Genomic DNA, 23,641 nt, shown 5'->3' on the forward strand with positions numbered 1-23,641 from the left:
GGAAGGGAAGGGAAGGGAAGGGAAGGGAAGGGAAGGGAAGGGGAGTGTTAGAGCAAGCCTCACTCAAGGCCAGTCCTCTAAGCACACCATTGGGCACCAGGGAGCAGCTGGACCATCCCGTGGGACATAAACACACACAACAAAAGCAACTCAGAAACACGCTCATCTCCTTCCCTGTTACTGTTGTTTTTCCCACCAGACAAAGTGCATCTCTCCCTGCTCCTGATTAACATTTCCAACAGTCTGGTTAAGTTTGTTCACAAAACTCTCAAGCCATACGATTGCCACATGCTGTGCATTAACCTCACACACATTGTGAGCCTCCTCTGGTGCTTGTGCTACATAATGTATTCAGAATTCTGTTTTCCAGGCAGCTCTCACATTGTTTCTTGGGATACTTAGAAACTCCAGATCAGAAAAGTTATGCTAATGCAACATGCCAAGCACCCACATCCAGCGTTTCTCAGGGAGCAGGCATGAAGAGATCACACATCATTAGGTAGCTCCTAACAAAGCAGTCCTAAGCTGTGAGTCCATCTAACCCAACATTGCTTCAACTTAAGACAGAAGCCCCCAGACACTCAGCAGTGTGGGCAAAAGTGTACACAGGTGTGCTGTTGCCTATCCACCCTGAAAATAATGCTTAGCTTGTCTTTTGTGCAGATAAAGCTATCAGGGTTCAGTCCTGCAGCAGCAGTGGTGCTGGACTCAGATCCTAAAGGATGCTGATGAATTCAGCTTCCTAGGAGAATCTGGTCCTGCCACATACAGGCAATGCACACAAGGCTTTCTATGCTTCAGAAACAAAATGTTATTTCTGGAGGAGCTGCCTAGGAAGGGCTGCTAAAATCCTGCCTAACAGTAAAAATAAACATTAAATATTTTCTTGCTATTTTTCATTGAAACACTCTGTGGGTATTTGTGGGTTAAGCTTCATGTCTTCAGTAGGGAAGGTCAGTGTTGCTACTCAGAGACAGGAGAAACGTGGTCATTGCATTTGCTGCCCAAACTTATGAATCAAGACAGAGCAAATCTCAAACAAAATCCCAACATCTGTTCTGCTTCATCCCCATTTATCTGTTCCCAACATCTGTTCTCCTTCATCCCCATCTAACTGCTCTTGCTCGTCAGCTGAGACACAGCATGGCAGTACTGTGGCTGTGAAACAGCAACTGCTCACACGCTGCTCAGAGAACACCGTCAAGCTTTTTGTTCCTGCACTTTAAGGAAGAAGAAGGTGCTTATCTCCATTCCCATGCAGGTGGAGCTGTCTGGCCCAGGGCCCCCATCCCACCCGGAGCCGCGGGGTGAGCAGAGCTGGGCTCTGCCGTGAGTGCTGGAAGCAGGCTGCTGCAGCAGACAAAACCCAGGGGTTGAATCCTGACATCTGCTCACCAGGCTTGATTGAAAGTGGAGGAATTATATTAAATTACCTGATTACGTGAAGGCTGAGAAATGATAGTAGGTATTACAGCCAAGGCTGAACAAGAGCTTGGCAGTTCCCATCTCTGCAGGAGGAGTGGGAGTTTTGCCCTGGTAATAACAAGCTTTGCAAGTTCCTTCTCTTTAGAGAATTTTCTTTTTCTTTTTTTTTTACTGAAGATGGAGAAGAAAACATACAAATTGCACATAATAAGTGGAACACAGAAAAAGAACCAGCTGTACTCGCAGATGTTACAATACAACCAAAGGTGCTTCTCTATTTTCTCTCCTCTTAGAATAGGCCATATATGTCTGATGAATAATGCAAGAGATTTCCTCTATAGAATTAATAGCAGGCAGCCCTCCCTGACCTGCCTTTAATCACACTCAGCACCCAGCAGGCCTGGAAGGGAAGGGAAGGCAACACCACTCTTAGCAGGTGATCCCAGTGGGTGCCAGTCACCCCAGTCCCTCTTGATTTTAACACCTCAATGTGTGGAATGGAAAAAAAATCCATGAGCAGCTCTATGAGCTTTGCTCCTAACCTCAGCCAAAGCTTGGGTGAAAGTCAACTGATGTTTTACATCTCAGTTGAATGCAACCATCATTTACAAATGATGTCTGTAAGCGGAAGCTTTTGCTTAATTACATACACTTGTTCAACTTAACTCATGAAATCACAGAATCATAGAATTGCCCAGGTTGGAAGGGACCCATAAGCATCACCGAGTCCATACTCCTATTCAGGGACGGTGATGCTTCAGATTCATATTTGTGCACATTCATGGAGATCCAGAGGCTTTCACTCACTTGCAGAAGACTAACAGTAGTAGATCTGACTTTATCAGCATAACAGATACAGAGAATTAATTCTGACTGTCAGATACCAACCATCAGCGTTGCAGATGGCGGTGTTTCAAGCACCATGAACGCTGTGCAAGCCTACTGATCAAGGCTGGAACACAATCTTTTCCCAGAAAACTAATGGCTCAAAGAAGTATTTGGGAAGCTTCACGGTTTGAGAGAATAAAAGAGAAGAAAAGTTTGGCTATGCTGAATCACAAAGAGAAGAATAGTTTGGCTGTGCTCAAAGGGATTCCATTTTTGCAAAAAAAAAGTCACTCCCAGTCCATCCAGTGCTGCTCAGCCCAGGAGACAGCAAGGTGCAGCACCACGGGCGTTTTGTGCAAAGGAAAAGGAAATTAAATGTGAGTCATAGGCAAGTGCCAGAGAACACTGCAAACCCAAGCTCCCATTCATCAGAAGATCTGATTACCTTAATGCGTTTTGTTTAGAAACGTTTCTACATACATAAATCAAAATGTTCCGCTGTGCCTCACTGAGCTGTTGCAGCAGCCCAGCAGCAAACCTCCTCTGTGCAGGCGTTCTGCCCGAACACCATCAGCCCGCAGTCTGCTGCCATCCCTCTGCCCTCCCAGCCAGCCTCAGGGCCCTGGTCTGTGCCTCGAGGGCATGAGAGCCCTCGCAGCACCTGGGCAGCAGCAGGATGGCTCACAGCATCTGAACCCCGGCTCCCGAGGCACTGGGCCAGCTCTGGCCAGCGCAGAGAAACCCTGAATTAACTGAAAATGACATGTTTTGATTTGGCTTAATATGCCGAGATAGTTTGATCTGGATCCGCCAGGCAGGAATGATGCGTTTCGTTTAAATCTTCTTGACAAAACAGAAACGTCGATGCGTTTCCCTTAAAATCAATTTTTTCCATGGAAAAATGGATCTTTTTACAGAAAATGCATTTTCTGCATGCAGAAACACTCAAGTACCCCTAATTACCACGTTGGTGAGTTTGATAACAAACTTCTTGTGAGCTCTAGTCTCAATTACAGTAAAGTCATTTTCAGTCCCCTTACTCAGTGCAACCCAGAGCCATAAAATGGTGTAAAGCACAGTGATGGAGAAGCATTCAGAGCCCCTGCCCACTGCTGCCTACAAACTGGAATGGACAAGAAAAGGCACAAGACGAGCCATACACAAACAATGCTCACAACTGACCCTGATCCCCCAGCCACGACCACGTGCAGCTCTGCTGCTGGAGCCCCACGTGTTCCTCCTGTTTCCTTATTTCCCTACCAGGCGTCAGCAGAAAGTTCAGAAGAAAAAGACATGCCCAGGTTGGAGGAAGGGAGGGAGCTGATCTTAAGTATGCCTTGAAAAATATAAATAAACTCCCCCACTCCCACAGTGGTTCATATATTTGTCAACTGGTCTTTATGGGAAAGAGGTAAAGAAGATTTCCGATGCCTCGTAGTGACATATATTCCCAGTGAGGAACAAAGTTTGAACCAATTTTTGAGTTTTAAAATTATTGAGAGGAGGGATTACCATGGCCAAGAATAACTGTGCGTGGAAGGAAATTGATTTCTGGTCTGCTAATAATTTATTTTACATTCTTCATAATCATATTCCAAAAAGCATATATTCCACAGCAATAAATAGTTCCAAGGACTCTCCTCATTTACTCTCCCCACTGCATTCTTGGACTTACTTAATTTCATAGCCCAAGGCTGCTGTGGGATTTGGGTGAATATCACACTGAGCCTATTAGAGACAAGAAGCCATCTGAATGCTGCCAGCATGGGGCATCCTACCGCGACGGCTCCCAGCTCTCCCCATAGGAAGCTCTCTCCTGCTCCTTAACAAGTATTTTAATTTGCTCTGTCTGTGTAGCATACAGGTGTTTCTGCATCCAGCCCGAGCTTCCCTTCCATGCCAGCTGCTGCTTTCTGTTCCACTCCTATCCTTACCCCTCTGGGCAGAAAATCTTGGGACTGAAATCTTCAACGAATGCTAAGAGTTGAAAATTCATGTTCAATTTATTGTTAAATACATGCCTGATATGAGAAGGAAATGGTACTTAGAGATGTTACTCAATTCCTAACTTTTAAAGCAGCCCAGGGAAGAAGTGTGGGACAAACAGAAAACTTTCTGACTTCCAAGTGAAGTCGTGAGCATTAGAGTTCTATCTTTGCTATGTTGTTTTCAGGTTTTCTCTGAAGCCAACTAATGTTTCATCTAGCAGATACAAAAAAAAAAAAAAAAAAAGCATTGTATTTAGATAACTTACTTACCAGGTACCTTTGAGCCATGATTTTGAAATGTCTCTGTTGGTCATGACTTGAAAAGGCAAAGGTTGCAGCTAATTAGGTCTTTCTTCCTCCGTATCGATTCATCTGCAAAGCACACAGCCACCTGCGTTATCAGAAGCAAGAAGACACTCACCAACAGGGTGAAAATTGTCCCCAGACAGCTCACTTCAGGGATGAGCTCAGATTTTTCTGAAAGGAGGACGGACAGCTATAGGGAATAGGAAAAAACCCTCCTGGGTCATCCTACCAGCAATCTGTGTCCTGAGCATTGCCTCGGAGCTTGCTCTACCCACAGCCCATGCCAGAGAGCCCCTGCTGGGCAGAAGGAGCCAAAGACCTCAGACATAACCTGTTACCTGGGCTTTTCAGGACCTGAAGCCAGATTGAGCACAGGGTGGGAGGCTGCATCCCCACATATATGAGGGCTGGGGCTGGTGGAGATGACATGGCCCCAGGATCTTAAATCCCGTTACCTTCCACCACAGCAGATGGGATCTGCAGTGCAGCCTGCCCAGGAGGGCATGATGGATGTGCAGGGTTGAGGCTGGGGATGCTGCAGGCTCCTGCTCCCCGGACAGCTGAGCCACAGAAAGTGTTAACACAGCTCCCACACTTCACTTTATGCTGTGAAATGAATGTTATTCTCAGGGGCTCCAATAAGGTTGTAACAAGCTTAAATACTTCATTAATGAGGGCTCTGTAAGCACCACAGAGACAAACAGGATTTGAGAGGGGCAGAAGCCTTTGTGCTTTCCTCTTCTCCGCTGGGGAGAATTTCAACTCGCTGTCCAATTTGCAATTGCTAACAGAAAATTTTGCACGTGGAAATGGATTTGCTTGCACAGTTTGTGCCTCCATCTAATTGTTTTTAAACTTTGCATCCTGGGAAGAATTAGCAATCATGTTTTAGCAGATCCCTGTTCTTATTGTCTTTGAGTTTTTGGGGGATTTTCTTTATGTGATATCCCATATGTTTTGATTGTTTCAAGGGGAGCACAGTCAAGCCATCTCTAACAAGTACCTGTTAAATCACAGAGCGTATCAACCCATTGGCCAAAGCATTTGCAGTCTGTTATAGAAGTTATGACACACCTTTCGCTTATGGGGAAAATAATAACAAGAATAAATGCAATTCTTGCTTATGTGGTTGTTTTATTCTTCTTAGCTATACATGCAAACACATTATTTTCTTAGGGTTTTTTTAAATTATTTTTAAGTAAGAAGGCGAGAACAGAAGGATGTATGAATAAGATTGCCAAGGCTGAATGGTTCCATGGAGCCACTCCTTCACAGCTTGCCAGCACGGGCTCAGCACTGCTGGGGAAGTGGAGGTGCACAAACAACTTCTACCACCTCCCTCATTCCTCTCCTGCTATAACATTATACCACTTCCAGGCTTAACTGCTAGTGATAGCTAACCACTGCCAAATGCCACATTGCCATCCAGGGTGTGCCCCCACCACCCGCTCTGACACACCAATCTCACTGTCTTCTGCTTACCTGTTCCCCTGGGGACCTTAAAAGTGAGATAAAGGGGATGGATCTTTCAAACATTTGGTCTATTATGGCAATAGAAAAATCCTGAACTATGTAAACTGTTGTGCTTAAAAATAACATTGGCTCTGTTTTTGAAGTCCTCTTAAATCCTCCTACTTGGGAGAGGATAAAAATATCCCACCGCACCTGGTTACCTCAACCATTTCCAACAGCCACTGCTTCCTGAGAAGAGCTCCTTCAAGATGTTGCCTCCTTAACTGCTTTGTCCTGACATTGCACAGATTGGATATTTTAGGATTTAGGCAATGTGCACCACATGAAAGAAAAGGCCGAGAACCGAAGGCACTTGTGCGCAGTGCAAGTGCAGCTTGCCCCTCACTGCAGCACTGCAACCTCCATCCCGTTGGTTTTGCTTCCACAAAAGCCTCCTAACTCATTTCCTTCAAGGCAAACTGTTCTCCTTTCCCTGGCTCTACTGTAGGCTTGTAATCAAAAGCAGGCTCCTTACAACTGAAGCCTGACCCTAACATCTGTGCCCTTCTAATATCAGCAAAAGCAGGGCATGACGTGCTTTAAATCAGAGCTTCATTCCCTGGAATAAGGAGGGTCGTCCCTCTCTGGTCAAAAGTCACAGATGGCAGATGTTCAGTTTTATCCCCTTTGGCCACTGGCAATGGCAGATTCAGAGCTGCGACAAAATGCTAAGGCTCCGCACCAGCTCTTAGCTCTGGGAAATATCGGCTGTCTGCTCTCATTCATTCTCTTGAAGCAATCTTTAATCTTCCCAAAGTCTCCTTCAGGCTCTCTGTTCCAAGGCCGCAGCTAGAAGAATGGCTTCACGCAACTGCAAAACCCAGAGCACAGTGCAACCTCAAGGCACTGAGTGAAAAAGTGAGCACAACGCGTTTAGTAATAGTAACAAAATAAAAAAGCAAACTACCACTAAATCGAAGTGGTTACCAAAATCCCCACCCATTGAGCCACTTGTTCGACTCATTCCTCTGAACACCAAAGCCAAAGTCCTGTGCTTCCTCCCTTCATCATTTTTCTTTCCTCAGTGAACTCTCTTATTGCAAAAGAAGCACCAGGCTTGGACTCATGGAGCTGCTGGGTCTGCAGCAGGTCCTGCACTGTACGGCAGCTGGCACTTCCCATCCATTTCACCTACCTCCATCCTGCTAATAGCCAATCTGTGATGGGGTTTATAACCATGGTGCTCCAATCGCCTTTATCTGAAGCCTGGATTGCCATGAGCCAAGGCTTTCTGCCTACAACAAAAGGGAGAGGGCCTGTGAGGTCCAAGAGCATGGATTACAGAAGGCCCTCGTGCACACCTTGCACACACTGCACACACTTGTCTGAACAAGATCCTGCCATGAATATTGCTGCTGTCCTTACATTTAAGAGTTAGCTTGCTTTTCTTCCTTTTCTGGCAGACGTAGCCTCAGCAAACCCAAGGCAGACATGCAAAACAAACACAGTCAAGAGCTAAAGGAAACTGGAGAACAAGAGCTTGGAGAAATTTGCAAGCTGGCAGATCCACAGGCGAAGGACCAAAACAGACCCAAACTGCTAACCAGACTCTTGGAGTCATCTGAGGTGAGACAGAATCAGCAGAGATGTCATTACTCACAAATCCCTCCTGATGCCTTAAATAATTCATAGCAAACACTGGGACATGAAGACCAGAGGTCCCATCAGGAGGCACGTGGCATTGTTTTTGTTCATTAGGGTGAGTCACACAACACACATTATTACATAAAGCGGGATGTCTCATTAATTACATCTGTCTGGGGGCTATAGCATACCAGTGCCTGGAAGAGCTCCAGGAGACTTGGTCCCTGTCCTCATCATTCCATGATGTCCGACAGTGCCTCCCTGCAAGAAGCCACCATCGCTCCCACCCAGCTGCCAGCCGGGCTCTGGCTCCCAGCACCCTCTCTATGGCCCTGCTTATGGGTGCCAGCACGCGTTTTCCAGCAAGGTCCAATTCTGCTGAACTGCCCCCCCAGGACACAGATCTCCTCGCGCTCACCCCACAGCAAGGCACAGAGAGGGAAAACCCACGCTGAGCCAAACCCCTGCCACTGCCATCCACACTGAGAAAACAGAAGGCTGAAGGAGGAGCTGTAATAAAATGGTGTTTGGAATAGGAGGCAGTGCTGCACTGTGGCTTCCAGGAGAGGGGAAGCGGAGCATTGCAGCAGCAACTGCCAGTGTTTGTCCGTGCAGACAGGTGGTGGCTGTGCCCGCCAGCTGCAGCAGGGACCGCGGGACCCACTCTTCCTAACACATACGTGAGCATCCAGGAGGGCCAGCCCTGCTGGCACGGACAGCAGTGCAAAGGTCTGTGGTGCCATCCGCTTCACTTCTGTCACCTGCAGGCCCCACATGAGCCCGAACCTTCAGTAACAAAGAGAGGGTTGCCTCACCGCTCCCTCCTGCCTCTCCAACAAGGAGAGCTGTTACACACACACACCTCTTTGCTGCTCCACAAACTCAGACTTTGAAAACCTGGGTCAGCCCACGGGAGCCCCCTGTGGTTCAGTTATACGGGGTGGTCTAAAACCCCCAGATCCCTTGCAGACCCCTTTACACCCTCCTACAGCGCTGCAGATGGGGCTGTGCCCGGTGGAGGATGCTTGTACCCTGCAGCGATGTGAGACAGGGATCAGAGACAGGAAAGGGAATTCGATTTTGCTGTTTGGCACAAAAGAGGATCACAGAAACAAGTTGGGGGATCACCGAGATCCACACTAACGTGACCTTCCTGAGAAGCTCTCAGCCCTGTGTTTGACTGTATCCAGACTTCACGCTGTGGGTGTCACCAAAACACTGCTGCCAGCAGACAGTGCTTGTTGCCTTCGCAGAAAATACAGGATTTACTGGTGGGGAGAAGGGAAAGGTCAGGGAACATCCTCACACATTTTGCTCTCTAACAGTTAGTCCTTGTGACTATATCAATATGCAGTAGCAATGACAGGGACAGATGATCTGGAACTCCCTGCATTATTCATACACAGAGAAAGAGGAGGCAGCTATTGTGAGAAGTATCTGCTGGCATGTTTAATATACAAGGCTCTAAACCTCAATGCACTGCTGCAGATGATGCTGTATTGAAATGTATTGAAACCTTTTGAGAAGTCCCACACTGAACAGAACAGGGTATGTTTCCTAAGTTCAAACACTCCAGCATACTCCAGGCTTGGAAACAGGGTATTAAGAACAGGTTGGGGAAAAGAAAAAAATAATGTGGATTTGGGGAGAGGGAGAGGTGCATCTGGGAGCTCCACCAGCTTCCAGTTGTCCCAGTTAGGGCTTCAGCCCCCATGAGACACCCGTACCACCACACAGCACGACATCTCACAAGTGGGAAGTGCTTCTTTACTCTCCTTTGAGCCTCCAGCTCATAAGACACCACCCACTGGTGCCTGCCTTGCCCAAGATGAGCAGCTCACCCCAGCACTCCAAATGCCAGATTCTCATCCTGTCATTGTGTGAAACAAAGTCTATATATAGCTCCAGTTTGGCTTCTGGAAGGGGCTTTCATCCTCCATCTCACGCTCAGACTCATGACTAGAGAAACAAACAGTGAGATTCCTCTACAGCAGCACAGCAGCAGAAGGAAGAACAGAGAGATCTTCCATGTACCCCCGAATAACCACACTGTACCTGATCATGGCACGGCCCAATGAAAGTACGAATAATGCAGAGGCAGTGCCCCAAGTTCTGGAGCAACCAAATCTCAGGAAGACTTTATCCTAAACTCTTTAGCATCCAGGGACTAAGCAACACATGTAGAAGCAGGCCCTAAAGCTCACAGATACAAGAAGGCCAGGAGACAAGGGTTTTCTTCTTCTGCTATGTTAGGATTTAATAGAATTATATGGTCTTTAGTTTACCTTGCCATGCAGGCACATTAAGCATGGATTCCTCTAAAGCTGGAACATCACAAGACACCCAAACAACCTTGTCATTGCGATTTTGCACATTTTTTCTCTTTTGTGTATCCGTGAGCTCTGACTGCGGTAAAATTTCATCTCAGCCCACTGCCATCTGGAGCAAGGTTCGGTCTCAGATACAAGCGTAATGGGAAAGGATATTTCTGGGGAGTGGTGGGAAGGTTCATCATGTGAATGCTTAGAGCTGGTGATCTCTTTCAGTATCTCACTGTGACAATTTGTATGATCTGGATCCACCAAGACAGAGTAACTGGAAAAACAGAAGGAGCTTTGAGATCTGATTGGTACTAGGGTCTACAAATCCTTAGTCATCATAGCAGGAAGATTCACCCTAAATGTTTTCCAGTTTGGAGTTACCCTGATTTATCCAGGAGCTCAGAGTGACCTAGACCATCTGCAGAGCATGAGAAGACTCTCAGCCGCAGCAGGGGCTCGGCAGCTCCCAGCTCTGGGTCTGCTCACTCTCAACGGACAAAGACAAAGACAGATGGTGCTCAGGTGGGTTCATTCCAGGTTACCTGTCAGGCTTCACAGGGAGCATCAAACCCTTAATTATCAGGATTCTGAAGGAACATCAGAGGATGCCTTGCAACCTCCTGCCACCAAGAGAACAGGTGGCACCCACTGCTTTGCACTGCTCAGACATCACACCAGCTTCCCGAAGTGCCTGTCGGATACAGGCTGGGTCACTCTCTGCTGGTTTCAGCAGTGCATGGCACCTCCCTGAACGGCTCCAGCCCTCTAACAACATCCTTCACCCATTTTAGTGCTCGTGCTCTTTCTGCCTTGCAAGGCTGCCCCCCAGCACTGCACAGGGCAGAGACCAGGGAGGAGAAAAGGAAGAGCGATGCTAACGATTACTCAGACCCGTGTCAGGCAGCCCGTTTACTTCTGCTGGGCTTAGCTGGAGATGTTTGGATGCTTTTATATGACTTGACATCCACCCCTCAAATAATAGATCCTGCATCCCCAAAAAGGCCAGACAGACATATTATCTTCTGATGCTATTTCCAGCATTGTCCGGCAGACACCGCTGGGGAAAGAGAGCAGCTGCAGCTGGGGCGGGTTTACAAGCTGTTGCTGGCCTGCCCGATCCAGGCGATGCCTGTCAGGTCTGCGTGAGCTGGGCTCCCGTAATCGGCCAAAGCTGTTGTTTGTTAGCCCCTCGCGGTCTCTTGACTTTTCATCTTGATTAAAGAGCAAGCCAAACGGCAGAATTAGCAAGGCAGGAATCCCAATCCTTTTGCTGCTCCTGAAATCCAGTCGCCTGCCTACTGCACACGTGCTCATCCTCGGGGCTACCAATTAGTGGCACCAGCTGCTAGCCTGGATGCCAGGGCCAGGAGCTATTAGTGCACAGACCATTAGCTTTAAAAGGCATTTGGAACTTCTGAACATATTAGGGTTCTTAGACTGACGTACAGTACAGCCATATGTGGCTCACTGTTTTTTCTGTCAATATATTTCTCCAAAATGGTATTGGGTTATCAAAGGGATCTAGGTGGAATACTTGGGAAAAAATTTTACCAAGAGGACTCAGTACTGCATGCAGTCGAATAGTTGTTATCTGCTTTGACTAACTTCATTGGCACCCTTCCTCTGAGTTAGGAATGGCGATGGGTTGCTTGAATGGCTGGATACTGGGACTCTATTTTTAGCCCTGCCATTTGCCCACCTAATGGTTCCAGGGAAGTCATTTCATTTCTTTATGCTTCAGCAACCCCATCTGTAAGATGGCAATGATGAGTCCGTACCACAGGACTTGGAGATCTATGCCTGTAAAACAATATAATAAAACTTCAGATTACCATTACTGTCTAAAGCCAAGGCAGGGAGGAAGCCCCATGGGTCTCTGCCTATTTTGCAGCAGTACCTTCATGGATTTTTTCAAATCTTGCATCCCCATTTGCATGTCACTTGAAGGCAGTGATGAGAGAGAGAGACAGAGCTCCAGGCTGGTCGCTCTGCACCCTGTGGCAGTGGGTGCAGACACAAGGAGACCACCTGGCCCCTGAGTCATTACCCTCGACCCACAGGGATGAGCCAGGCTGCAGAGCAGAGCCTTGACTCTAAACCGAGTTAAAAGCCAGACTGCCATACTTGCCACAGCCCACTGCAATCTGACCACAGATTTTCCCATTACTTTCCCAGCTTTTTGTTTAAAGCAGAGCTGTCATGGAATTTGGAGTTCAAATACAAGATCTCTTCAAAAGTCTTTAAAAGAGATTTTATAATGTGATGTTCTGATGAAATGTCCAGGCCTTCTTGCTTCATACAGCTGGCAAATACCAGCAACAGTCTTCTATCATTTTTTTAAAAATGTTTGAATTCTATTTCCCATAGGTGGATTCTTGAAATGCATACATTAAATCAATAACATACAAACTGGTCTTTTTATCTCGGGTCTGCCAGCTTTTCAGGCTCAGGACAGTTCTTCTGTCATTTGAAAGGGCTCTTCCCTCTGTTAGACACACATGTCCCCCTACTTGCCCAGATGGTTTCCTCCTCCAAGCTAGAATAATGTATTTAAATTTATCCAAAGGTTTCCATGACTCAGATTTCCCATAGCTGGAAGGTTTCTAGCCGTCCTCTGCTCCACCTGCTCAGATGTTGAAGCAGCCCTCTCACTGGCTCACAACCTGCAATGCTGCGCTTCATCAGTGGAGTGTGACTGCTGTTGGGGCAGGGAGAGGGTTTTAGCTATTTCAGTCTATCATGAAGCAGTTCTAGAGCAGCTTCATGTTCACACAACCCATGGTCTATAACTTGGTCTCTGGCAGTCCTGGAGAGAAACCACTCTGAAAGTACTTCAGAGGTTTCTTCTGGGGAGGAAGGGAATGTCCTGAAAGCTGTCATTTACTGATAGGACGAGAGGTAATGGCTTTAAGTTGCGCCAAGGGAGGTTCAGATTAGGTATTAGGGAAAATTTCTTCTCAGAAAGAGCGGTGATGCATTAGCACAGGCTGCCCAGGGAGGTATTCAGGAAACAGATGTGGCACTGAGGGACATGATTAGTGTGCATGGTGGGATGGGTTGGGGTCGGACTTGGTGATCTTAGTGGTCTTTTCCAACCTAAATGATTCCATGATTCTATGATTTCAGCCTCCTGATCAGTCCACTGGAAAACCAGAATTTCACTCCATCCCAAGCCTCCATCCCCTAGATATTTCTCACTAAAACACACTTCCTATCCAACAGCAAACTCATTCAGCAACCACAACACACAACAACTTTGCTGTCTACACAAACAGATAATTTCCTGGTTTGGACAACAGGACAGAAATGCAAATCTTTGCATACTGATGTTTCATCATTTGCCTCTATTTCTTCAAAACAACAGGCAGTGATTTCAAATAGCATGTCAGTGATCAAGACACCCTTCATTACTGGTGTTCACTGGGACCTGAGATCCCATGCTACACAGACCATTTTGAAAACGCCACCTGGTGCCTTCCAACTCACAGGAGCCCTTCTGTAGACAATGTATTTTTGGATAAAAGCATCCCAAATGATACTGATGTTCAAGAAACCCTTTGAAATTGCTGTGAGGCATGAGTGGTGGCTCATCATAGCCTGGAGCAGCTGAAAGCCAGACACAGGAGAAGCAGCTGAGAAAGGATGTAGTGATATGATCAGGCTCAGAGAGGGGAGGAGGTAGAGAGGAACAAGGGCAAGAAGCTGGATAGGCTTCAAAGCTGCTGGGGTAAGCTGTTTTAAAAAAAACATATGTTGGAGTTTAAGAAGGGAGAAGAATACTGAGACACCAGGTTCTGTCCTGCCATCAACTTACATCGGCTGTTCCCAGCTATCACAGAAGTCCCAGGACATCTGAAATCAGTGCTCTGCTTCAACCCAGACCCACAGGGCACTGAATGCACAAAATTCAAGCAAGAACTTGGCTTGAGAGAATTAAAAACGATGACCAGCAAAGTCTTGCCTCAGTGGCCCAGCAACACTCACAGTATGGCACAGATCACTGCAACCAGGCAGGCTGCATCATCCACCTTCCAATACATCAACAAGCTATGTGGTGTCACGGAGCAGGAACACAAATGAAGGAGAGATGCTACACGTTGGAAAACTATGCCTCCTGTCATAAAAGACAACATAGGGAAGGAAGATTGGCAAGGGCAAACAGTCAAGCAGTTAATTACAGAGTAAATTAACTCTCCAACCATGTACATAATCAGACAGGAAACATTATAAGCTTAAGCCAGCAGTTTCAGTAACAAGATTTTGACAAAATTCCCATTTATCATCCCTGGGCTTAGGCAGTGAAGTTCTGCTTGAATGTCTCAAAATGGAACTGTAGTCTCCTACACCATCACTACCAAAGCCCTTGCACTTATCTGGGTTGTGAGGAGCAGACACCACCGAGCCAAATGTAGGAAGGCAATAACACCTTTGAAATCACTGCTAATTGTCAGAAGCATTTCACAGCAGGCCCCTGAGTCCTTGCTTCAGCACAGAGCAGGGGGCTGTTCTGGCCACGGATCAGGACTCTGATGGGAAGATAACCCTGGTGCATAAGACTCTGGCATCATTTGTCACAAAACCTTGAGACAAACAAGGACTTAACTTCTCCCTGGTAAATTGTTCCACCATTTGAGATATCCAGGGCCAGATTTGTAGAAGTGAACGTACCAAAGGCCGTGAAAATCAGCTAGAGAGATGAGCGCTGTAAACAAATAAATAATCAGCCTCATCAATTTTCAGGTTGGGAAAAAGAAACCTCAGTGGAAATTTTTCACAGCTCTTCTGTGCCTCAGTTCTCCAACTGGAAAGCAAGAGGATGTACGATGCTTCCGGGGTATTCTTAAATAAAACAAAATCATGACCACAAAGCTCAGGCGCCACAGAGAAGCACAGTTAGGGAGCAGTGAATCTGAATCCCACACAGCATCAGTGAAGGACCCCAGAACATGAAGAAATTTGCCTCATGAAGCAAAAGGTCAGCAGAAGATCTTGCTTGTTGCCACCAGGCATGCATGCAACAGGCTGGGCCAAATTAGAGTTACACACACAGTATCAAACAAGGCATTTCCATCTACTTGGAGTCACCCTTGGGGACATTGTTTTTCACTGAAATTTCACACTGAGACTGTACAGATAGCTCTGGTGTCTGCCTTTTACTGCTGAGTAGCGAAACTTGCTCAGGTTTCATCTGAACTGTTAGACAGACATGGAACAAAGTGGGGGAAAGGAAACACTGGCCAGGAGCTTACCCGAGAGTACGTGATCCCTGCTGGATGCAAGGAGCTGGTGCTGATGTGGGGTCAGTGTTACTCCTCCCTGGGGCTGGAGCTTCCACCTTCACCTGCAGCAGGCTGGGTGCCAGGCGACAACGAGCTGCCTGATGGAGAAAGGACAGTCAGCACATGGCACCAGGCTCAGAACCATGGCAAGGGTGCCAGTGGGTAGGGTGCACCCAGAAAAGCCCCAGAGGACGGGAAACATGTCTGCAGCCCTCTGGTGCACTGCGAGTATGGGCTGTTTTTCCACAACAGCAGCAGCAGCGAAAGAACCAAATAAAATCGTTTTTTATTAGTTGAGAGGAGCCCTCGGCAGCCTGAGGACAAGTGTGCGGTTTTTGTCAGCCTGCCTGAGGAACATTTAAGGCTTTCAATATCAATGTGTCATTTCCGAAAACAGCCCATCACGGGGGTGAGTCCTCCAAACAAGCCTTCACAGCCGTAATCAGTGTTTCAGTGCATTTCTCTGTCCCCACAGCAGCTCCCCAGGCTGCTGGCTCCGGCTGCAGGCTGCTGCCTGCAAGTGCTGGGACCACCTCAGCGATGGCAATCCCACGGCTGCTGCTGACGGAACGAGTCTGCACACACTGCCCCGAGAGCTGCCTGCCCACGTAATCCTTCCTCCCAGGCATCAATGCACAGTGGGCTGGGGATACCAGAAGACAAAGCCCCGTGGTCCGAAAAGCTAGTGGGTCGATGCCAGGAGATGACACTTAGGAATATGAAGCAGCAGCTTTGGGGCTTGGAACTGTATGGCTTGGCACCACCAGATGTTCCTTTTTTTTGGTTGTTGTTGAAGTTTTTTATGTCTTCTAAAGGAATTTTGCCTGGATTCACTCTTAAGCTGTGGCCACGGTCCTCCGTGAGAAATTGTAATTGGACTTCAACCAATTTGCCAAGGCCAAAATAGTATCTCCTATCTCAGATAAAGGCATTTCCCCAAGTAATCCAAAGACTGCACTATTTCTCTGTTGAGATAAAAGGTTTTTATAACGCTACAGATTTTGCTGGCTTTTAATGATAACAGTGTAAGATCAGATTTGGCACAGTCTCGCACACTTGTACTCGATGTTTTTCAAGAATCAGCAGGGATCAGAGCACAAGGGCTGAGAATGTGGCCACAGGACATGCAGGGTTCAAAGCAGGACAGCCAGGGTGCCCTGTGCTCCTGTGTAACTCCCTGCTAGAGGCTGTGCCCAGTGGTTCTGGCAATCAAGCCACCACGCGAAGGACCACAGACCCTGGTGTCAGCTATGCCAAGCAAACCACCTTCATCAAAAGCTCCACTTTCTCCAGCCCTACCTGAGCGTGGCCCAGAATTATTCACAAACCGCTTGGCAGCTTTGTCTCAGAGCCCACGGGCAGCATACTGGAACTTTGCAACTTCTCTGTAATGAGTTTGGCAAACAAGGTAATGGCGTGCTTGTTCTGCAGGTTCCATTTGTCTGCTCCTGTCCCCGGCAGGCTGATCCGGCTCTGTCCTCCCAGGTGGCCACACGCCAACACCATCCATCTCTCGCTGTCTTCTGGGCTGCACAGGCCAGGTTTCTAACAGACGTGGCCTGAACAGATTCCATGGGCGCCTGGTGGAGGGAGAGATGCTGCTGAAGGATGAGTGAGTGCTGCCGGCCCTGTAAATGCCAGTCCCTCTGAGGTCAGGGGATGGAGGGGCATGAGATCACCACAGCAGGCACAGATGCAGAGAGAGGAAAAAGAGATGTTAATGTGCTATGTACTGAATCCCAAAATATTCTTCATCTCTTAAAATAAGAACTGGGAAGGAAGTCCACGCTGCCCAGTGGGCAAAGCTTGGCAGGGTTCAGGCTTGTACATCAGCAGGATGCAGGAAGGCACGAGCAACAGAATGACGGAGGTGGCCAGAACACAGAATTCTTCATTAACACCCGGTGAATTAATGAGTTACCGAGGCTTTTCGTATTGATCAGCCCGGAAATGCTATTTGGGTATGCTTTCAAAATGCTTGCATTTAAATTTCTTTTTTACATCTGGGATTTGTGATCAGAGTTTTATCGTCATAATTAGATTCTACAGCTTCAAAGTGTTTTTGTTTGTTTGTTTTTTAATCTGTTCCTCTTTGCTTCTACTCCTACCAGCAAAACAGCAGAGACATTAACCAAAGCTTTTCTGAAAATCGAGATTTCAGGAACTTTTGCAAGGAGGGCAGAAAAATCAACAAGAAATCAACTTTGAAATGAAAAATATAAACGAAATCAATAAAGCAGAAGATGAAAGAAAAAAAATCCAGGTGGTAGGAATTCGTCTGATTTCACCTGAACTTTCCCCAAAAGGGGAATCTTCCTCAGAAGTCGAGCACAGAGCCTTATTTCACATTTTCCACAGTAACCTTTAGAGTTCAAAACACTCATCTGCTCACCCCCCCGCGTCCCCTCGCAGCGGCGTTTGCAAATGACACAAACATTTGACTATGATCTGTGCTCTCCCTAACGCAGCCGAGCCTGTGCCCGCGCCTGCTAACAATTTTCTCTGGAGCAAGTTCAAGCACAATTTGCTCATGCTGGTATCTATCTGTCATCGGATGTGTCAGCCGAATCTCTTTCAGCTCGGGCGGGGAGGAAGGAGACAAAAGGTCACCTTCCACATACGGTGTGTTCTCCAGGAGGCACGGAAGAAAAGGAGAAAAACCGAGTTTTCATCTACCTGACAGGAATCAAATGCTTTTTCCCTTTTCCCCTTGCATTTCATTCCACGCTTGCAGCACAGCTCAGTGTCTCCGATAGCAGATGGAGATGTTCAGGAGAGATGAAAATCCCTCCTGAGCCACTGGAGAGCCCGGAGGGTTAAAGCACACAGCAGCCCAAAAGGTTGCAATGTGTTAAATCAGCCTTGGAACCCTGACAGTACCTCAGCTCCCATGGCCACCATTAGCACTGCAGTTCTGTTGGGTTGATACAGCCACGGTGCTTTCAGGAGCTTTGGGTTCGTGGCACTGCCCCAGCTGAAGTCACACCGTGCTGCTCGGAGCTCGTCCTCTTGTGGGAGATGCAAGCAAGAAAGATGACTTCAAGTGCAGTCCTGCACTGACAAGGGGTTAATGTAGAACAACACCTTTCTGCTCCATGCAGGCGCTCCTAACTGTGTCCCATCTTTCTGCTGCCTGCATGCAAGCACATGCAGATCTGTAAGCCTGTCCCATCATGCTGCAATCTGGCACCACTTCCACTGAGTGTGCCAAGAGGGGATGTGCTTGCTGGGGAGAGGGGGGATTTCATGGCCAGACATTCTGCAGCAACCTGCAGCAACTCAACAGTGAGGAACATATGCTCTCAAAAAGGGCAGTTGGGGTTGTAAGGACAAGAGATGCCAAAGCATCACCTCTGCTGAAAAAAAGATCTTCACCTTAGTTCGGAATGGAAGGATTTTTGCTTCCTTAAATCCTTGATTATTTTTTTTTTATTAGCATTTCTGTATCTGACACCAGTCAAAAGGAATTCTGGGAAAAAAATATTTTTTTGTGAAAGGAGCTGTATGATCTCCAGCAGTAAGTCAGTGAGAGCAGGAGACTTACAGGAAGGTAAGGATAGAAGAGCTTGGAGATTTATTTCCCACTAGAGAGTGGCAGATGGAGAGGAAGGGGACACAGCAAATAATCTGATGTGGAGCCAAACTGAAGAAAGGCAACAATCAAATCAAGACAGGACGAAAGCTTTCCAGTGAAATATCCCCCCTCACAACCACCACTAAAAGAAAGAGGAGTTTTCTACAAAACAGCACGTTCAAAACAGCCCCACTTTTCACAGAGTTGTTATTATTTTTCGGTTAGCACTGAGTAACCAACCCAAAAAGGATTAGCACCACCAGAAAAAGAAGTCAGGTTGCAGCAGACTTATTTCCATTGAAGACGTGGGTGAAAGCAAAGCCTCATGTGCAATTCTGCCATCAATAAAATCTAATTTTCCAACCATTTTTAAGGCTGAAGTGAAAAAGAGATTTAAGGAAAAAGATTCTCAGGAAAAGCAAGCTAGATGCTATTGGCAGCAAACCTGCAGAAACTTCCCCAGTCTGGCTGCTGTTGTTACCTGCCGATCTCCCAGAGTCCCACTTAAAGGATAACCCTGTCCTAAGAGACAGCCTGCTGTGCAGAACGGGGACAGGCTTCTCTGTCAAAAATACTTTTTTTTTCTTTCTCCAGTCATATCTCCTCGATTAATAAAAGGTTTTGCCATTCCCTACAAGCCTTGCCTTGCTCTGACAGCCCTCACTAGCTACCGATATCCGAAATAGCCTTGCCAATTTTGGAGCACGGCAGAGGACTGGAGCACGAAAGCAGCACACCCAGGCTTGCAGAGGAGCACCTCTCAGAGATCTTCATTAGCAGGAGGATGGACTGACAGGATGGACCCTTTGCTCAGCCCTGCTCCAGTCCCATGTTTATTCTGCTGTGCCTCAAACCACGCTGCCCAAGCATCTTGTCCTTCCTTACCACATCCCTGATACTCCCTGTTGCCCTATTAGATCTTTTTGGAGTCACTAAAATAGGTAATATACAGGCAAACACCCACACAACTCAAATCTAGTACGGCAAACTGGGGGAAAAAGAGCACTTCTTCACAAGGTGTTTGTTACCAGCACACAGCAGCAACGGGTGCAAGATGGACATTTTGCAGCACATCGGTGTGCAGAGCCCTGGGCTCAGACTTCTAGCAGCAGCAAGAGCTGTGATGGAGCTGGTTTGTAAGAACTGCCTTAAGGTAATTGAAGCAATGGTAACACCAAGCTGCCATTTGCCATGCAGCCAAACTGAGCGCCTTTCAGTCCTTCATAAATGCATCTTCTGAGCGCAAGCTTCTCACACTAAAAGAGAGAAATCATCCTTGTACTTTTGCAAGAGGAATGATTCAGATAGCCCCAGGCAACAAAGATCTGAGCCAATAAAGAACAACAGTGCTTGACTGCCTTTGGAAAAGCATTTGCTGATATTTTTTCACATGTAACATTGCTTTAAGCTCTGAAAGACACATAGGTTTATGGCAGCTCACTAGGAGGACGTTACTGTGTTGTTTCTTTTCAGCACATCTTCCTCGCATATTTTAGAGATGTGGGGCCAGCTGGGAGACAGGCTGTCCATGGGAGCTTCTACTGCTGTTCTCTAAGCAAAAAAGGAGCCAAAAAATTGAAACCCCATAGGCTGAAATCTGGTCCTAAGTCCATAGGAAAAAACTCCTGCTGGTTTCCATAGGCTCACACAGATTCTCTTTTCACTACTCAAACATCCAGACAGGCTCAGAAAACCTTATGAGGATGGATTATGCACACACTGTCCATCATTCTGTCTGCAGTTCCATCACCACAGTAAGAGGTCTGGTAAGGGCACAGGTCCTGCCAGCAGCTCTGTTCTGACAGGGAAGAGGCTGTGGCCTTTTGACCTTCTCTACTGACTACAAGATCAGGTGAAGGGCTTTCTCGTCTCATCTCCTGCTTACGTGAGATTTCTGACATTTCTTTCAGTATGAAGAGAGCACTGTAAAAAAGCCCTGTCTCGTGAACATCACATTTTTTAATGAATGCTTCCAAACTGATGAGATGGGAGGGACAGAATGATTCTCTCTATCCCACACATGAGAGCTCACCTTCCCTGCTCTCTGACACATCTGCACGAGCTGCTGTGATGTCCAGGAAGCAGGCCTCATCCATGCCCCTGACCCAGCAGCCCCACGCTGGAGTGAGACAGCCCGACATGCTGCTCCTTCCAGCTCTGTGCATCACTCACCCCAGCAGCAGCCAGCCGGAGGGCACCTCAGCCCTCCCCAGGCTCCCTGCCCTGCCCCCCTCTTCCAAAGCTATTTGTGCTGAGGGGGCAAAGAGAGGGCCCAGCAAAGCTGTGACTCATGCCTGGACGATTCCAAGAGCAGGCAAACCATCTCCCAAGGAAACGGTCTCGTGCTTCCCTGACCTGCCCTGTGACAGTTGCGCTTACCAGTAAAAACAAGTGCTTTCTTCATCAGATATCTGTGTTACATCCACAAGGCCTGCAGTGCAAGTGCAGTTTGTCAAGGCCTTTGGTGAGCTAGAGACACGCGTCAGCACACTAAAGGGACTAAACCAAGCATAGGCCAAAGGAAAATTGACTGTGGCTCATGCTCTAACCTTTGCTGGTGTTAAATGCTGAAGTCATTGGTTGGTTTTCATCATCGTGACCAGGCAAAACTTACCTTGACTTTCCCTCAGGAGTCATCTACTACTTTGATGTTTGGACACAAAATCCTCACCATGACGGCTGTCCAGTTCCCAGGTGTGGAATAGCCTCCAGATTCTATATACACCTTCAGGGGAAGCCATTCTGCGTTTCAGCCCAGAAAGCAGGTTCTGAAAGCAGCAAACAAGCACAAAGAGATCATGGAAAACACAGTACGTGTGAGATATTTGCAACTCAAAACAAAAAGACTCTATGAAGTTGAGGAAATATCTATTAAAATGTAGAATATTTCAATTTATTTTTCCTCCTCAAATGTATGTTTTAATTATGTATTTTTAGTGCTTTATGCTTCCAATATCACCAGCTCTTTTGTACCTTCCAGTATCTTTACATGCTGTTAAAGTCACATTTGTTCTTTTACTGACAATTAATACCTTATTCCATTAATATTCTTACATTCACCAAAAAGGCATAAAATCTCTCATCTTTGCAAAAAAATGTTCTTTTAATGGTCTCTGAAGTTCTGCTGCAGGCAATGTTTTGCAGGTGTACAAGAGAGCTGGGAAACAATTACAGAGAGCTGGGACTGCCAATGCTCTTTCTCTGGAAGAAAGGAGGATTCCTGCACTCCATCTGCAGTAACTTGTCTTCCTTAGAAAGAAGAATGTTACAGGAAAATAACTGAAGTTAGCAAGTTATATTGTATCATGAGTTTTGTCTACAGTAATTTTGTTAAGAACTTGTAAACGAATCCAAAATCCCACATTCCACCAGTTCACTCTGGCCAGTGTGAGCCTTACTCTTTGCCTGTAGGTTTCACCCATCTGTAAGGTTGATTTCATGGAGTTTTACACATTTGGGGGGTGGGAGCAGTGTCTCTGTGGCATAATTTTCCAAAGCAGAACTGCAAAATCTAGCTGAGCCTGAATTGCAGAAGGAATTCAGGTTTGAGCACACCAGCAAGGGGCAGAGGTACCTCAGAGCATCACCTACATAAGAAATGACCCAGAACTTTCCGTGCAAAGAAACAGGGGGATAAATTTGTGGGGTAAAATGTCACAAGGAAGGATACTACTTAAACCATAGAAATTACAAAAATAGTCTAAATAAACAGTTTCTAGTTTAGCAGCATGTGAGCTAGGAGTACTTAGCGATGCAGAGAGAACCAAGTATGCAACCTTACTTTTCAGGATGCTGTGCTAACAGAGCCCATTTTGCAAGAGAGGCCTTTCAAATTCTTATTTAAGAAAAGAGGTCATACTGAAATCAGCTTCTTTGTGAAGTGCAGCTTAATGTGTGTTTGACTAAATACCCCGCTCACTGCCAGTCAGCAGCTTCAGAGGTTTTGCTGCAATGTTTCCTCTGCTTAAGGCTTCCCTACTTAAGGAAGGAAAGCAACGCAATGAGATTGAAGGGTCTTCATAAAGGAAAAAAGACAGGGCCTTGCCACAGAAGAGTTATAACTAGCAAATCAAGATTTCCATACTAGACAATGTCTCTGATAGTTTTTCTGCTGGTCTGCATTTGAAAGTTTCCCATCAAAAGTTCATTGCAAGCACAAGGTAGGACTGGCTGGAGGGTGGTGTAGTAGCAAAATCCTTTACTTGTCCTAATTTCATGGCTAGATCTGTGTAAGAATGAGGACCATTCTGAGAAGCATAAGCACAAATAAGCTTATTTTGTTGTGTTTTTTTTTTCTTAAGGCTTAAAACTTGACATATTCAATCAATTCTACCGCTTCTGTTGCATTGTGGATTAGTTAATTGCAGAAGCGAAAATGTGTGCCTGATTTATTATGTACAGAGCTTTGGAAAATTACAAAAAGCAGGAACCTAGACAAGTCATCCAACTCCTCTCTAATGGCCTTTAGCAACAAGGAAATGAGACTAACTGTAGTAAAAATGCAAATAAAAAACACAACATATGAATTCAGGCCTCTGCCTTCATTACAGAATCAGTAAGAAATAGTTCGGTTTAGGCAGTCCAAAAGTTTAAAACCGAAACAGGAGAACAAACTCCAGCTTTTCACATCTGTAGCCCTGGCAGCAAGGAAACATTGCCAAATTCCTTATCACTTACATGGCCATTTATTCTCCCCATCACTCCACACAGGCTCAAGCAGCCTCAGACAACAGTTTAGAGAACAAGTCTCCAGAAATTAGAGGTCAGTCTTGTTTGGGAGACAGGAGGATCCTCTCCTAAAGTCTCCTCCATGATGACAGCATT

General features: G+C 46.5%; 1 long non-coding RNA gene across 1 annotated transcript in view; it reads right to left on the reverse strand.

The window, feature by feature from the left end:
* Positions 1 to 21,421, reverse strand: part of LOC110408197 — a 57,293-nt gene extending 35,872 nt beyond the window's left edge. The window contains exons 1-5 of the long non-coding RNA XR_002444216.1: positions 18,124 to 21,421; positions 16,543 to 16,823; positions 15,214 to 15,341; positions 7,195 to 7,294; positions 4,512 to 4,632 (exon numbers count right to left, since the gene is read on the reverse strand). This is a non-coding gene — a long non-coding RNA (uncharacterized LOC110408197). The remainder of the gene's footprint in view (positions 1 to 4,511; positions 4,633 to 7,194; positions 7,295 to 15,213; positions 15,342 to 16,542; positions 16,824 to 18,123) is intronic.

This window comes from Numida meleagris, chromosome 19 (assembly GCF_002078875.1).
Source record: "Numida meleagris isolate 19003 breed g44 Domestic line chromosome 19, NumMel1.0, whole genome shotgun sequence".
NCBI lineage: Eukaryota > Metazoa > Chordata > Aves > Galliformes > Numididae > Numida > Numida meleagris.